Source organism: Schistocerca serialis, chromosome 3, assembly GCF_023864345.2.
Source record: "Schistocerca serialis cubense isolate TAMUIC-IGC-003099 chromosome 3, iqSchSeri2.2, whole genome shotgun sequence".
In the NCBI taxonomy this organism is placed as follows: Eukaryota; Metazoa; Arthropoda; class Insecta; order Orthoptera; family Acrididae; genus Schistocerca; species Schistocerca serialis.
In genome coordinates this window covers 838894597-838908887 of record NC_064640.1, presented here as the reverse complement: position 1 = coordinate 838908887, position 14291 = coordinate 838894597, and positions in this window count along the sequence as shown.

The following is a 14291-nucleotide window of genomic DNA, read 5'->3' as shown; positions in this document are numbered from 1 at the left end:
GGCCCCTTAAATTCAATCCTTCCGAGCAATGTATCAAGCGGGCAAGCACTTGTCAATGAGGCGACTTGGCCACACACACGTCCGGCACCCTCTAGCATAGACAGAAGGAAACAGAGGAAGAGAGATACAAAAAGGTAACGGTGCATAACTAAACAGAAGGAACCTTTCAATATATTGTGCTCGAACATTATGAATTGCCTCGGAGAAAACGGTCTATCGAAACGCAGCCAACATGGATTTAGAAGCCATCTTGTGAAACATAACTTGTGAAACATAACTAGCTCTTTACTCGCACGAAGTGCTGCGTGCTACTGACGAGGCATTTCAAATTGATTCCACATGCCTAGATTTCCAAAAGCCCGCATCTCGTGGTCGTGCGGTAGCGTTCTCGCTTCCCACGCCCGGGTTCCCAGGTTCGATTCCCGGCGGGGTCAGGGATTTTCTCTGCCTCGTGATGGCTGGGTGTTGTGTGCTGTCCTTAGGTTAGTTAGGTTTAAGTAGTTCTAAGTTCTAGGGGACTGATGACCATAGATGTTAAGTCCCATAGTGCTCAGAGCCATTTGAACCATTGATTTCCAAAAGGCTTTTGACACTGTACCTCACAAGCTGCTTGTAGTCAAATTGCTTGCTTATGGAATATCGTCTTAGTTATGTGACTGGATTCGCGATTTCCTGTCAGAGAGGTCACAGTTCGTAGTAACTGACGGAAAGTCATCGAGTAAAGCAGAGGTGATTTCTGGCGTTCTACAAGGTAGAGTTATACGCTCTCTGATGGTTCTTATCTATGTAAACGATTTAGGATACAATCGGAGCAGCCGTCTTAGGTTGTTTGCAGATGATACTGTAGCTTATCGTCTAGTAAAGTCATCAGAAGATCAAAACAAATTTCAAAACGATTTAGAAAAGGTGTCGGTATGGTGCAAATACTGGCAATTGACCGTAAGTAATGAAAAGTGCGGGATCATCCACATGAGTGCTAAAGGGTATCCGCTAAACTTCGGTTACACGTTAAATGAATCAAATCTAAAGGCCGTAAATTCAGCTAAATACCAAGGAATTACGACTACGAACTACTTAAATTAGAAAGAACACTTGGAAAATATTGTGGGGAAGGCGAACCAAATTGTGTGTTTTATTGGCAGAACACATAGAAAATGCAACAGGTCTACTAAAGAGGCTGATTACACTACATTTTCCCGTTCTCTTTCGGAGTACTGCTGCGCGATGTGAGATCCTTACCAGACAAGATTAAGGGAATACATCGAGAAAGTTCAAAGAAGAGCAGCACGTTTTGTATTATCGTGAAATAGGGGAGAGAGCGTCACTGAAATGATACCGGATTTGGCGTGGACATAATAAAAACAAAGGCGTTTATCGTTGCAGCGGAAGCTTCTTACAAAATTTCAATCACCATCTTTTTCCTTATTTTGTTGACGCCGACCTAGATAGTGAGAAACGATCATCATAATAAAACAAGGGATTTCAGAGTTCGATCGATGAACCCTCTGCCCGACACTTATGTGTGATATGCAGAGTATCCATGTAGATTTAGATGCAGATACATTAGCGACGAACTCGCAAAACAGTTGAAGACTACGAACAGAGATCCTGTTTGGCTTTTTGGCAATGGGTGAGAGCGATTAGCCATCTTTATCCATGGACTTAATGATAAGTCCGTCATCACAGACGAATTACTTGGCCGAGAAACAATGAACGAAACCGGGGTTGGACAACAACGTGAAAACACCCTGAGAAATGCGTGTTTCAACAAAAGTGCACATGAGAGAGTGAGTTTACATTCTAGTGTAGTTTTTCGCAGCAGAAGTGGTTAGTGTCGGTGTATTTACTTAATTCCACGGCCTTAGGAAGCGGTAAATATTCAGTAGACCTCCAGCCTCAGATTCTCAGAGTGTAATCTCGCTGTTTTTAAGTGTATATTTAATTAGTTACTGGAGCAGTAATTACTCAACTGTTTGTTTTGAGACTAGTAACCGTTCTAATCAGCGTTGTTAGCCGCTCAGTTCGGTGCCAGCTATTGCCTGTGACACAGCTCCATGGCAAGTTACTTATTTAGCTTCTTCAGTGTTTTCTTGATAGTATATACGTATTTGTTTAATTGCTTCTGTGTCTTGGTATTTAAGAAGATTAGTCTCGCGGTTCTTTTCTTTTTCAGGCAGTCTATAGCTCAGTTGTCATTTCTTCATTTCTTCTGAACAGCCAGTACATAGTTCATTACCAAGCGAGGTGGCGAAATGGTTAGCACACTGGACTCGCTCTTGAAGGACGACAGTTCAAACTCGTCTCCAGCCATCCTGATTTAGGTTTTTGGTGATTTCCCTAAATCGCTTCAGGCAAATGCTGGGATGGTTACTTTGAAGAGGCACAGACGACTTGCTTCCCCAGCCGTCTCTAATCCGACGGCACCGATGACCTCGCTGCTTGGTCCCCTCCCTCAAATCAACCATCCAACAAACCAACGTAGTTCATTGATGCATCAGCGTTCCTTGGTTACATGTCAGGAGGACAACATGATTCTTATCCAGGTTTCTGCATTACAACTTTGTCCTAAAAATAACAGATAAAGAAAATAGAAAGCATTACTTATACTTAATAAAACCCGGTGTATTTAAAATATATTTTTCAGATTTCTTACTTCCTGATCCTTATTTTGATATCTTTTGTGATTGTCAATATTATGAATTAAAAAGAAAAATAGAGATCGAAGTAGATTTAAAAAATATAGAACACAATAAAAACAATTATTGACTTTATGTAATTGTTCTAAAGAAATCCTTGATACAAATTTATCCTTTACATTAGAAGTTATAGAAAACTCATTTTAATTTTAATACACATATAGCATAGTATCATAATTTTCTAGAACTGCTATTTTGTCATTCTGAAATGAGAATTCCATCTTAACTTCCTTCATGATCAAATTTTTTGTGTAAACATATCTGGTTACCTAGTTGCACTCTAATTGTATCTTTTTTCATTTAATTCTCAGTTAATCTTATCATATGTTCGCCATTTGAATTCTGAATATTCTTATAGTTTAAAGTAAACCCCTTTATCTCCATCACGATATTTTTATCAATAGTAACTTTTAGGTCCAGTCGATGCCCAGTTTTCAGTCCAATTGTTTGCTAACTCATCAGTCCATTCACCCAACATACAACCCACTTACACAGTATTTTTACCATCATCAGTATGTTCTATACTGTCTGTATCAAAATATGTAACTGATTTTCCTAGCTTATCTAACATATCATACAACCTAAGCCTTGCATTTGATGTAGTGAATGCTGCTATCAGAAGGTTTGTAGATATGTCATTTTCTACAGAATGACATTTGAAATTGTACTTCATCTGAACTGTATTCTCATTAATAATTTGATATTTATATTATCTCATTGATTACCCAACAGTACCTCATAAGACTGTTGTAAATCTGTAACACACTCTGTTGCACTCATATTTTGTCGTCCAAATTTCACCAAAGTTTTCTTTTAATTAATAATATTTTCATTAGTAGTAAAAGAGTTGCCTATTTCAATTTTGTCGTGAGTCATTTGGTCTCAAAAAAATATTGACTGTGCCTATACGAGACAGCTATAATAATCTTGCACTAGTTGGTCTTTATACAACATTTTTAACGCCATATATTACATTGAAAAATAATAAACTGTATTTTAATGGAGAGACAATAGGAATTCCTGTTGATCAATACTCTTTAAAAAGCTTAGAAGAAGTTATTCATATATATTCACATTAAGGCAGATGAGAAATTAAATAGCGTTATTATTGAAAGGGATGTTAAATTGTATATGGATGTAAATTATAGTACTGGAAGCTGCTTGGATTTACTGGCCAAACTGTTCTTGCTAATTGAAAGACTGCTGTTAATGATGTTCCTAAAGTTATTCCATGTGAATTAATCAATATGTGTTTTAATTTGACTTATGGATTGTTTGTGAAGCATACTGATCACTTTCATCGAGAAACTGATATTATTGCTTCTTCCAAGCCTGATGCACTGTTTGGTGGACCATTAATTCATTAGCCACAGTATCCTGTATTTATTACAGTACATGATAAAACACAGGACCTGGAAATAACGGTAACTGATGAAAATGATAATTTGGTTGATTTCAATGGTGCTAATGTAACAAATGGTTCAAATGGTTCAAATGGCTCAGAGCACTATGGGACTTAACATTTGTGGTCATCAGTCCCCTAGAACGTAGAACTACTTAAACCTAACTAACCTAAGGACATCACACACATCCATGCCCGAGGCAGGATTCGAACCTGCGACCGTAGCAGTCGCGCGGTTCCGGACTGAGCGCCTAGAACCGCTAGACCACCGCGGCCGCCGCTAATGTAACACTTATTTTAGAAATTAATCAAGAAATTGTTATCCTTTATAAATGAATAAGATTGTGAGCTATTAGTTTTACTGAGTTCCTATGAGTGAGAAGATGAAAAACAACATAAATCTTTCCGACAAGGGCACAGAGATTAATACAAATGTTGCAGATGGTTGCGTTCATCCTAATCATGCTCAGCTGTATATGAGCTTCAGTAGTATTGGAGCTGATGATATAGGTTATCCAACATATGATGGAAAATCCAATAAAAGATTTGCTGATAACTACTTGGCAAAGCCATTCAAGGTTATTGCCATAAAGAAAGGTAACAATTTTGTCTAGAGTAGAACATCTGTTCATTTCTTCATCTGTCCTTATGTGATGGACTTCGTCTCTAGCCAGTTAGTTAACCATGGAAGGTTATATCCACAATAAAACGAAGATAAAAAGGAAGAAAAATTAAGTACTTTTTGCAGTGGATGTGTTTGGTGGATTTTTTCAGGGTTATAAAGAAGTGATTTGGGAAGGGGAATTACTGTAATTTTTTCTTGGAGTTTCTAGTGCAAACCGTGCTATTCTCGATGGGCTGATCACATTAAGCTGGTCTTGAAGATGTGAACACCCTTCCTAGGGAAGGCAAAATTGTTGTGGAATCAATGGAAATCCATGTACTGTGATTAGATATGAACCAGCTTCAAAGCTTGAGTCAGAGCAAGAGAAGGTTTCCCCTATCCTTCTTAGAACCACAAACCATAGAGATTGCTGGATGGAACTGAAAGAGAAATTTTGAGCTACGTATCAGAGAGTACTATCATTCTGCAGAAATTGATAAATCTTATTTTATTTTTATTGTATTTCAGTCTAACCGAAAAAATAATCAGGTGATTGACTCTTCACTGTTCGATCACATCAAACTGCAGAATATTATATAAAAATGGAAGAAATGACGTTTTCCCCTTAAGAAATGTGGAATCTAAATCCACCAAATAGTTCTCTGAAGGCATATGGTGCTTTCCCGAGATTCTAAGAGAGTTACACAACTGAACAATGATGTTAATATAAACCCATACCATTACGTAACTAACTAAATAACCATTACACAACTAACTAACTATCCCTTCTAGGTCATAAATATGTGAAGATGAATGAATGTATTGACCATACAGAAAACGACAATGAAGCTGTATGCCACATCCATTGGCAAAATTCTGAATCAAACTATTGCTTACATTACCATGTGTCGCAAATTTAACATATGATGCTCATCATAGAATTTTGAGTGAAAATTTTTAAGCATATACATGAGTAAACAATCAGAAACATGAAGGAATTGTTAACTTCATGTTAATCTTTCCTTTGCAAGCATTTTAAAAGAAAAATTTAAATTATCAATTAGAAGAAGATATCTGATTTTATTTGTTATTATTTCTCTTGATAGTCCTTTTTATTTAGATTATATTAGTTTTTTAAACTTTTAGGATTGGTTAATACTTGAATGAGAAATAAACAGTTGTTGCATAACTCCTGTCTCTAGCAGGCCTCATGGCTGTCTGATATTGCTGGCTGCACTATACAGTAGTTACCTGCTCCACATCTCACCAATGACAGCGCTATGTCCATTTCATGGATCAATGACGGTGCCCACTGCAGCACATTGCAGGCAGGGACATGCGAGTACATGCAGAAATGACAATGGGGTGGGTTGGTGCCCTGCCCCCCACTCATGAGGGGAGGACTGCAATGGCGCCTCCATAGCGACGCCCGTATCGAGCTCTGCAGTCACTGCCGGAGGCGTCAGTGGGGGCATCAGAGATGACCAAGCAGTGGAGGTGGCGTCAGCTGCAGCATCAGGCACAATGAGAGCTACACCGGCCACAGCAGTCGAGGGATGAGGGCAGAGGCAGGAACACCAGAAAATGGTCTGCAAGGCAGTGACCCTCGTTGCGGCGCAAACTGGACCGTCTATGACACTGGAACAGGCAGTGGAGGTGGTGGGGGTGGTGGAAGTGGTGGGTCCTCTGGAACAGGCCCTGCTGTGTGTGGCCACAGCTGGTCAAAGCTTGTGGGTGACGCACAAGGGCCAGCGCTGGTGATGTTCAATGAGGGCAGGAACCCAGTTTTTCCAGCAACCAAAATCGTGAGCCCAGAGAGGCACACCCGGCCAGAACCATCACGGAGTTGGCAACATCGGCTCACGTGGCGTCAGATGTAGCAGGTGAAGGAGTGTTCACAGTTGGCGTCCACGGAGCAGCTCTGCCGGGCTCTTGTCTCCCACCAGAGCCCAGATAGGCACACCTGGCCAGAACCGTGATGGAACTGGCAACGTCGGCTGACGTGGCGTCAGATGTAGCAGCTGAAGGAGTGTCCATGGGTGGTGTCCACGTAGCAGCTATGCCAGGCTCTTGTCTCCCACCGGAGTGAAAAAGTAGGAACTCAAAAACACAGGCTAACGCAGCTTCAGGGGACCTGCCAGATACATACTTCTGCATCTGAGTTTTAAACATTTGAATCATGTACTTGCCCTCACCATTAGATTGAGGATAACAGGGCACCTGTGAGGTGACAAACACCACTAGCCTATAGCCTAACAAGAAGATGCAAATTATCAAGACACAAACTGTGGTACATTATCGATAACGACAATATTTGGAAGTTTTCCAATTGAAAAAATCTTAAACAAGGCCGAAATAGGGGCCACCGTGGTCATGGACGGACAATGCGCCACAGAGGGAAACTTGGAATACTGCAGACAACCTTGTAGGTGGCGCAACCAGAGCTATGAGTATTTATCTTGGGTATTAATAACCGCTTCAGCTGTATATTGGTCCTTTATTACTGTACCACTACCGGTTTCGCGGCGTTAAAGCCACGTCTTCACGTGAGATATGATTAAAACGTTACAGCGGAAAAGCTCGGAATCTTTTTTCCCAACATTCGTTGTGTGGACCAGGCCAATAAAAATGCGGTGGGCCAAAGCTTTGGTGCGAAAAGTCCCCCAATGACTGACATGCAGAAGTAGTAGTGCATGATGTTGTCAGGAAGTGGAAATCGCAACCCGGGAAGCAGTGTCATTTGTAGCTAACGAAAGAACCCCATCAAACACAGAAAGGAGGTGCTTGAGGTAGAATTAATTACGCAAGGGATCTGAGGCATGGCCCAGGCGTTCTTACAGCCAACCGTGCTGCACATAAGAGAGGACCTGCCTAAGTACAGGTTTTGTGGCGACGGCAGATTCTATTGCGGCAATAGTGACGGAAAAACCATCGACCGTGTTCTGGTTCTCAGTATCTAAATAGAAACAAAGCAACTCGTCGTGATTGAACGCCGGATCTGGCCCAATTGGAAGGCCAGGTAAGGCATCGGCTTTGGAGTGTTGTGCTGTCTGTCTGTATCGGATTTGATAATGACAACAGGAAAGGAAGAGAGCTCACCGCTGCAAACGATGTGCTGGCTTGTCTGGCAAGGAAGCCCTAGTGTTAAAAAGAGCAACCAACGTCCCATGATTAAATAAAACTTAGAACCACACAAGAAGACGTGAAATTTCTTGAGGTCAAATGCAATCGCTTAAGTGTTCTTTTCAATCACAGAATAGCAATGCTGAGCAGGAGTTAATGTTCAAATGTTCAAATGTGTGTGAATTCCTAAGGGACCAAACTGCTGAGGTCGTGGATCCCTAGACTTACACACTACTTAAACTAACTTATGCCAAGAACAACACATACACCCATTCCCGAGGGAGGACTCGAAACTCCGGTGGTAGGGGCCGCGCAGTCCGTGACATGGCTTCCTAAACCGCGCGGCCACCCTGCGTGACGAGGAGTTAATGTCTTAGAAGGATAGCAGTGGTTCGTTTACACCCGTCTGCCAAATTATTTGTGCGCCAACACCAGACAAGTGCATGCCCAGGGGCATGTGTAACCAACACGAGATACTGACCCAGCTGAAAAGTGGCCAGACATGTGGGAGATTGAAGCTTATATCTAAGCAAAGTGAATGCTCAGTCACGAGCTGGGGACCAGAAAAAAGGCACACATTTAAGAAAAAGTATGTGCAGGGGATGAGCAACAGTGGATGCGTCCGGTAAAAATTTATAATAGCTGGAAACGCCTGCAGTTCCTTAACAGAGGTCGGCGACGACATGGTGACGCAACGGCTTGACCTCTGTCCGAGAAACCTAAAACCTAGGTACGCAATTCATGACTGAAAAAATTGAGATTTGGCAAGGTTGCACTTGAGACCCGCAGACTGCAAAACAGAAAACAACGATCGTAGATTGATAAGGTGGTCTTCGGTGGAAGAACCCAAAACAGCGATATCGTTGAGGTAATGTAGACTGGCAATGGCAAGGAAACCGTTTCCGAAGAAGAAAAATTTGTTAACATTGAGTATAGATTTAAATGTCAGGAAGTCGTTTCTGAAAGTATTTGTATGGAGTGTAGCCATGTATGGAAGTGAAACATGGACGATAAATAGTTTGGACAAGAAGATAATAGAAGCTTTCGAATTGCGGTGCTACAGAAGAATGCTGAAGATTAGATGGGTAGATCACATAACTAATGAGGAGGTATTGAACAGAATTGGGGAGAAGAGGAGCTTGTGGCACAACTTGACTGGAAGAAGGGATCGGTTGGTAGGACATGTTCTGAGACATCAACGGATCACCATTGGAGGGCAGTGTGGAGGGTAAAAATCGTAGAGGGAGACCAAGAGATAAATACACTAAGCAGATTCAGAAGGATGTAGGTTGCAGTAAGTACCAGGGGATGAAGAAGCTTGCACAGGATAGAGTAGTATGGAGAGCTGCATCAAACTAGTCTCAGGACTGAAGACCACAACAACAACAATTGATGCAGAGAGGCACAGATGCTGTCAGCTGTTCTAAGAAACGCTGAAAAATTGCGGGTGTGCTACCGACGCCTTGATACTGGTACAGGCTGAAAGATATATTGATAAAGAGTGGTCTCATCCAAGGGGAGCTGGAGGGACACTTCCGAAAAACAAATCTTGGAAAACTAGTGGCCGCCTGATAATTTTGCGAGCAACTCATCATGGTGGGGCAAAGGGTAAGTACGAGGGTCACTCCAAAAGAAATGCACACTGCTTTTGTAAAAATACAGTTTTCATTCTGCATGTGTGAAAGTTTTACAGTGTGTAGATACATCCTTCCCGCTTGTTTTCAAAATTAGTTCAACCAGTTCCCGTGAGTGGCGGCGTCACAGCATGTCTTCAAGTTGGCTGCTACACTTGACGTTCGTCAGAAGCAACGTGCTGTCATAGAATTCCTGTGCTGTGAAAACGAGACAGTGGGAAACATCCACAAGAGGTTGAAAAAGGTGCATGGAGACGCTGCTGTCGATCGCAGTACTGTTAGTCGGTGGGCAAGCAGGTTACGTGATGAAAGCGGGCACGGCAATATTGAGGATTGGCCTCGCAGCGGCAGGCCTCGTACTGCACACACTCCAGACAATGTGCAGAGAGTTAACGAATTGGTGACTGCTGACAGACGCATCACAGTGAACGAATTGTCACGCAATGTTGGGATAGGGAAAGGAAGTGTTTGCAGAATACTGAAAGTTCTGGCGTTAAAAAAGGTTTGTGCCAGGTGGGTTCCCATGATGTTGACAGTGGCTCGCAAAGAAACAAGAAAAACGGTATGCAGCGAACGTTTGGAACAGTACGGGAATGTTGGAGATGAATTTCTTGGAAGAATTGTGACAGGTGATGAAACATGGCTCCATCATTTTTCACCAGACACGAAGAGGCAATCAGTGGAGTGGCATCATGCAAATTCACCCAAGAAAAAAAAATTCAAAACCACATCTTCTGCTGGAAAAGTTATGGCTACGGTGTTTTTTGATTCCGAAGGACTATCGCTTGTGGACATCATGCCAAGAGGAACTTCTATAAATTCTGATGCATATGTGACGACACTGAAGAAACTTCAAGCTCGACTGAGTCGTGTTCGACCACAGCGGCAAAAGCAGGATGTTTTGATGTTGCACGACAATGCACGGTCACATGTCTGTCAAAAAACTATGGAAGCGATCACAAAACTCTGATGGACAACACTGAAACACCCGCCTTATAGTCCTGACCCGGCTACTTACGACTGTCATCTCTGTGGGAAACTGAAAGAGTCTCTTGGTCGAACAAGGTTTGAAGATGATGACACCCTTGTGCACACTGCCAAACAGTGGCTCCAACAGGTTGGTCCAGAATTTTACCGTGCGGGTATACAGGCGGTGCCTCCAAGATGGTGTAAGGCAGTTGAGAGGGATGGAAATTATGTGCAGAAATGAAAATATTGTTCCTAAAGGATGTATCTATACACTGCAAAACTTTCAAACATGCACAATAAAAGATGGATTTAAAAAATAGTGTGCATTCTTTTGGAGTGACCCTCGTACGTATCAAGAACTGTGCGTAGTTGTGACACCGAAGTCGCCGCAGAGACGAAGCTTACCCATCGGCTTTTTAACGACGACCAGCGATATAGCCCATTGACTGAAAAATAATTGAAAAGTATATTGTGTTAATGAAAGAAGGTCGAATATGGCAAGAAATGAAACAGTACTCAGTGACAATAAAATTACTATACAGTAAGGCTTCTTAACGACGACACTCCACTCCTTGTCTCATTTGTCAGACATCAGCAAAAACACCCCGTGAGTGCATTAGCGTCACTAGAATAAATGGGGTAGTAGTGGACGCTTATTCTATGACAGAGCATACCCGTGTTTGGCTGTACACAATTTGATTAATTTTAGAATTATTGTCAAAGAAGTACACGAATTTACGTGGATTCTGACATGACAATGTCAGGACAGTTGACAAGATAACGCATTACGTCCTGTTTAACAGAAATAACATTGAACACAACAATATCAAATTTAAGCAGAAGGTTCTCTACAAGATTTTTCTTACTTATACACCGTGAAGTTGGCCAATATTAAGACAAATTATCCGATTCCGGTTCTATGTTCAGTACTATTTAGGGTGACAATCAAGTCTACGGAGGATGGTTAGTTTTTGTGACAAGATGAGCAAAAGATTACTCACGGTTGCTCGAGTTCACAGTGGACGCAACAAGTTTACGCCTCTGCTAGCGGCATTTACCTTTAGCTGCGATGTGCTGTCAGCTGCATGGCGGCTCCTGCTCTCTGAAAATTCTATACAAAGCTAATCAAAATCTTTACTGATTTTGTCAGTTGAAACTGCCCTATGTTTCTTGTTCGGCCAGAAAACATGCACTTATCCCTAGTGTGGAAAATATGGCTATATACATGCGCATATATGAAGCAGCGTGTATGCTTCAACACCCTCACACTTCTCGCAAGAACAATTAACTACGTGGCTGTTTCGTTTCTCCGTTATCGGAGCTCAATGACTCTTCAGCTAATTTCTAGCTGAATGTCAGCCAAAGTGAACGCAGTGTTCACACAAAACTCCTCTTTTGACGTCGTACAGAGCGTGATGCGCCCTTAATACTGGTTCAGAGGAGAGTCCTCGAAGTTTTCAGTCTTGTGTCTTTCGTAACAAACTGTCCCCCACCTGTGCCCTTTCGTGCTTCACGTCACGGCTTTTTCAAACCAATGGGAGGGTTCCTTTCAGCTTGTAGAAACTACCTCTACCAATCGCAAAGGGCCTCCTACCTTTAAACTTCGTCGAAACATCGCCCCTTTCTACTCCTTCTGAGTTTATTTCAGCCGATCGGACATTTTGTGCCCGCTCCTGACGCCTAAAAGTTACACGCGTACATCACGAGCGTGTCACGTGATCTACTGCGTTGCTGGTATGTTCGTATCCATCTGGAAATTCCCCAACACGCTTTTCTAAAGAATTTCTCCGTAGCAAGCAGTGCTGTGTCGCTAACTGTTCCCCTCGATGTATCGCCGGCGCGTTCATTGCCCCTCTCGCTGCGGGTAACCAATCCGTTTTAGAAGCGTTCTGTTGTACTCAGGCCGTGACGGTGCAACTCGCGTCTGCTCCCGAACTAAAACGTTTCTTCCAGTAGCTTTTTTCACCTTTTGCTCATTGACATGCAGGATTTGGGTTCGGTGCGTTAATACCGTCGAATCGAGTGTCATCCCTTTGCATTACATACTGTACATTTTGATAGGCAAATCTGCTCATTATCGCCGAAGTATGTCATGTGACATATTCATCTACTTGTTACGACATATAAAATCTCATGTAAGGTGCGAAATTGATATTCATTCAAGCTGCCACCTTACAAGTGATGTAGCCCATTCACTGAAAAAACTGAAAAGTATGGTGTGTTACTGAAAAAAGGTCAAATGTGGCGAAAAACGAAACAGGCCGAATGACATCGAGCTCCGTCAAATGGTCTAATTCGGCCACGCCCGAGAAAACGAGGGCGGGCAAACTCTTTCACGCTTACGTAGGCCTAAAAAACGCTACTACAACCAAGCCCAGGGGAAAACAAAGAAGAAAACACGGAACAGAGGGACTCCAGTTTGCTGATATGGAACTTGATCTGACACTATATTTACGTCATCAGTAATGGAGAAAGCGAAAGCGTTAAACGCTAGGCGCAATTGAGACGCGGATAGCGCGTGTGGCGCGATGCAGCACCGCACGCGTTTTTGTAACTTAAATACACCACTGGCCATTAATATTGCTACACCAAGAAGAAATGCAGATGATAAACAGGTATTCATTGGACAAATTTATTATACTAGAACTGACATGTGATTACATTTTAAAGCGATTTGGGTGCATAGATCCTGAGAAATCATTACCCAGAACAACCACCTCTGGCCGTAATAATGGCCTTGATACGCCTGGGCATTGAGTCAGACAGTGCTTGGATGGCGTGTACAGGTACAGCTGCCCATGCAGCTTCAACACGATGCCACACTTCATCAAGAGTAGCGACTGGCGTGTTGTGACGAGCCAGTTGCTCGGCCACCATTAACCAGACGTTTTCAACTGGTGAGAGATCTGGAGAATGTGCTGGCAGGGCAGCAGTCGAACATTTTCTGTATCCAGAAAGGCCCGTACAGGACCTGCAACATGCGGTCGTGCATTATCCTGCTGAAATGTAGGGTTTTGCAGGGATCGAATGAAGGATAGAGCCACTGGTCGTAAGACGTCTAAAATGTAACGTCCACTGTTCCAAGTGCCGTCAATGCGAACATGAGGTGGCCGAGACGTGTAACCAATGGCACCCCTTACCATCACGTCGGGTGATACGCCAGTGTGGCGATGACGAATACACGCTTCCAATGTGCATTCACCGCGATATCGCCAAACACGGATGCCACCATCATGACACTGTAAAGATAACCTCAATTCATCCGAAAAAATAACGTTTTGCCATTCGTGCACCCAGGTTCGTCGTTGAGTACACCATTGTAGGCGCTCCTGTCTGTGATGCAGCGTCAAGGGTAACCGCAGCATGCTCTCCGAGCTGATAGTCCATGCTGCTGCAAACGTCGTCGAACTGTTCGTGCAGATGGTTGTTGTCTTGAAAACGTCCCCATCTGTTGACTCAGGGATCGAGACGTGGCTGCACGATCCGTTACAACCGTGCGGATAAGATGCCTGTCATCTCGACTGCTAGTGATACGAGGCCGTCGGGATCCAGCACGGCGTTCCGTATTACCCTCCTGAACCGACCGATTCCATATTCTGCTAACAGTCATTGGATCTCGACGAACGCGAGCAGCAAATTCGCGATATGATAAACCGCAATCGCGATAGGCCACAATCCGACCTTTATCAAAGTCGGAAACGTGATGGTACGCATTTCTTTCCCTTACACGAGGCATCACAACAACGTTTCACCAGGCAACGCCGGTCAACTGCTGTTTGTGTATGAGAAATCGGTTGGAAACTTTCCTCATGTCAGCACGTTGTAGGTGTCGCCAACCTTGTGTGAATGCTCTGAAAAGCTAA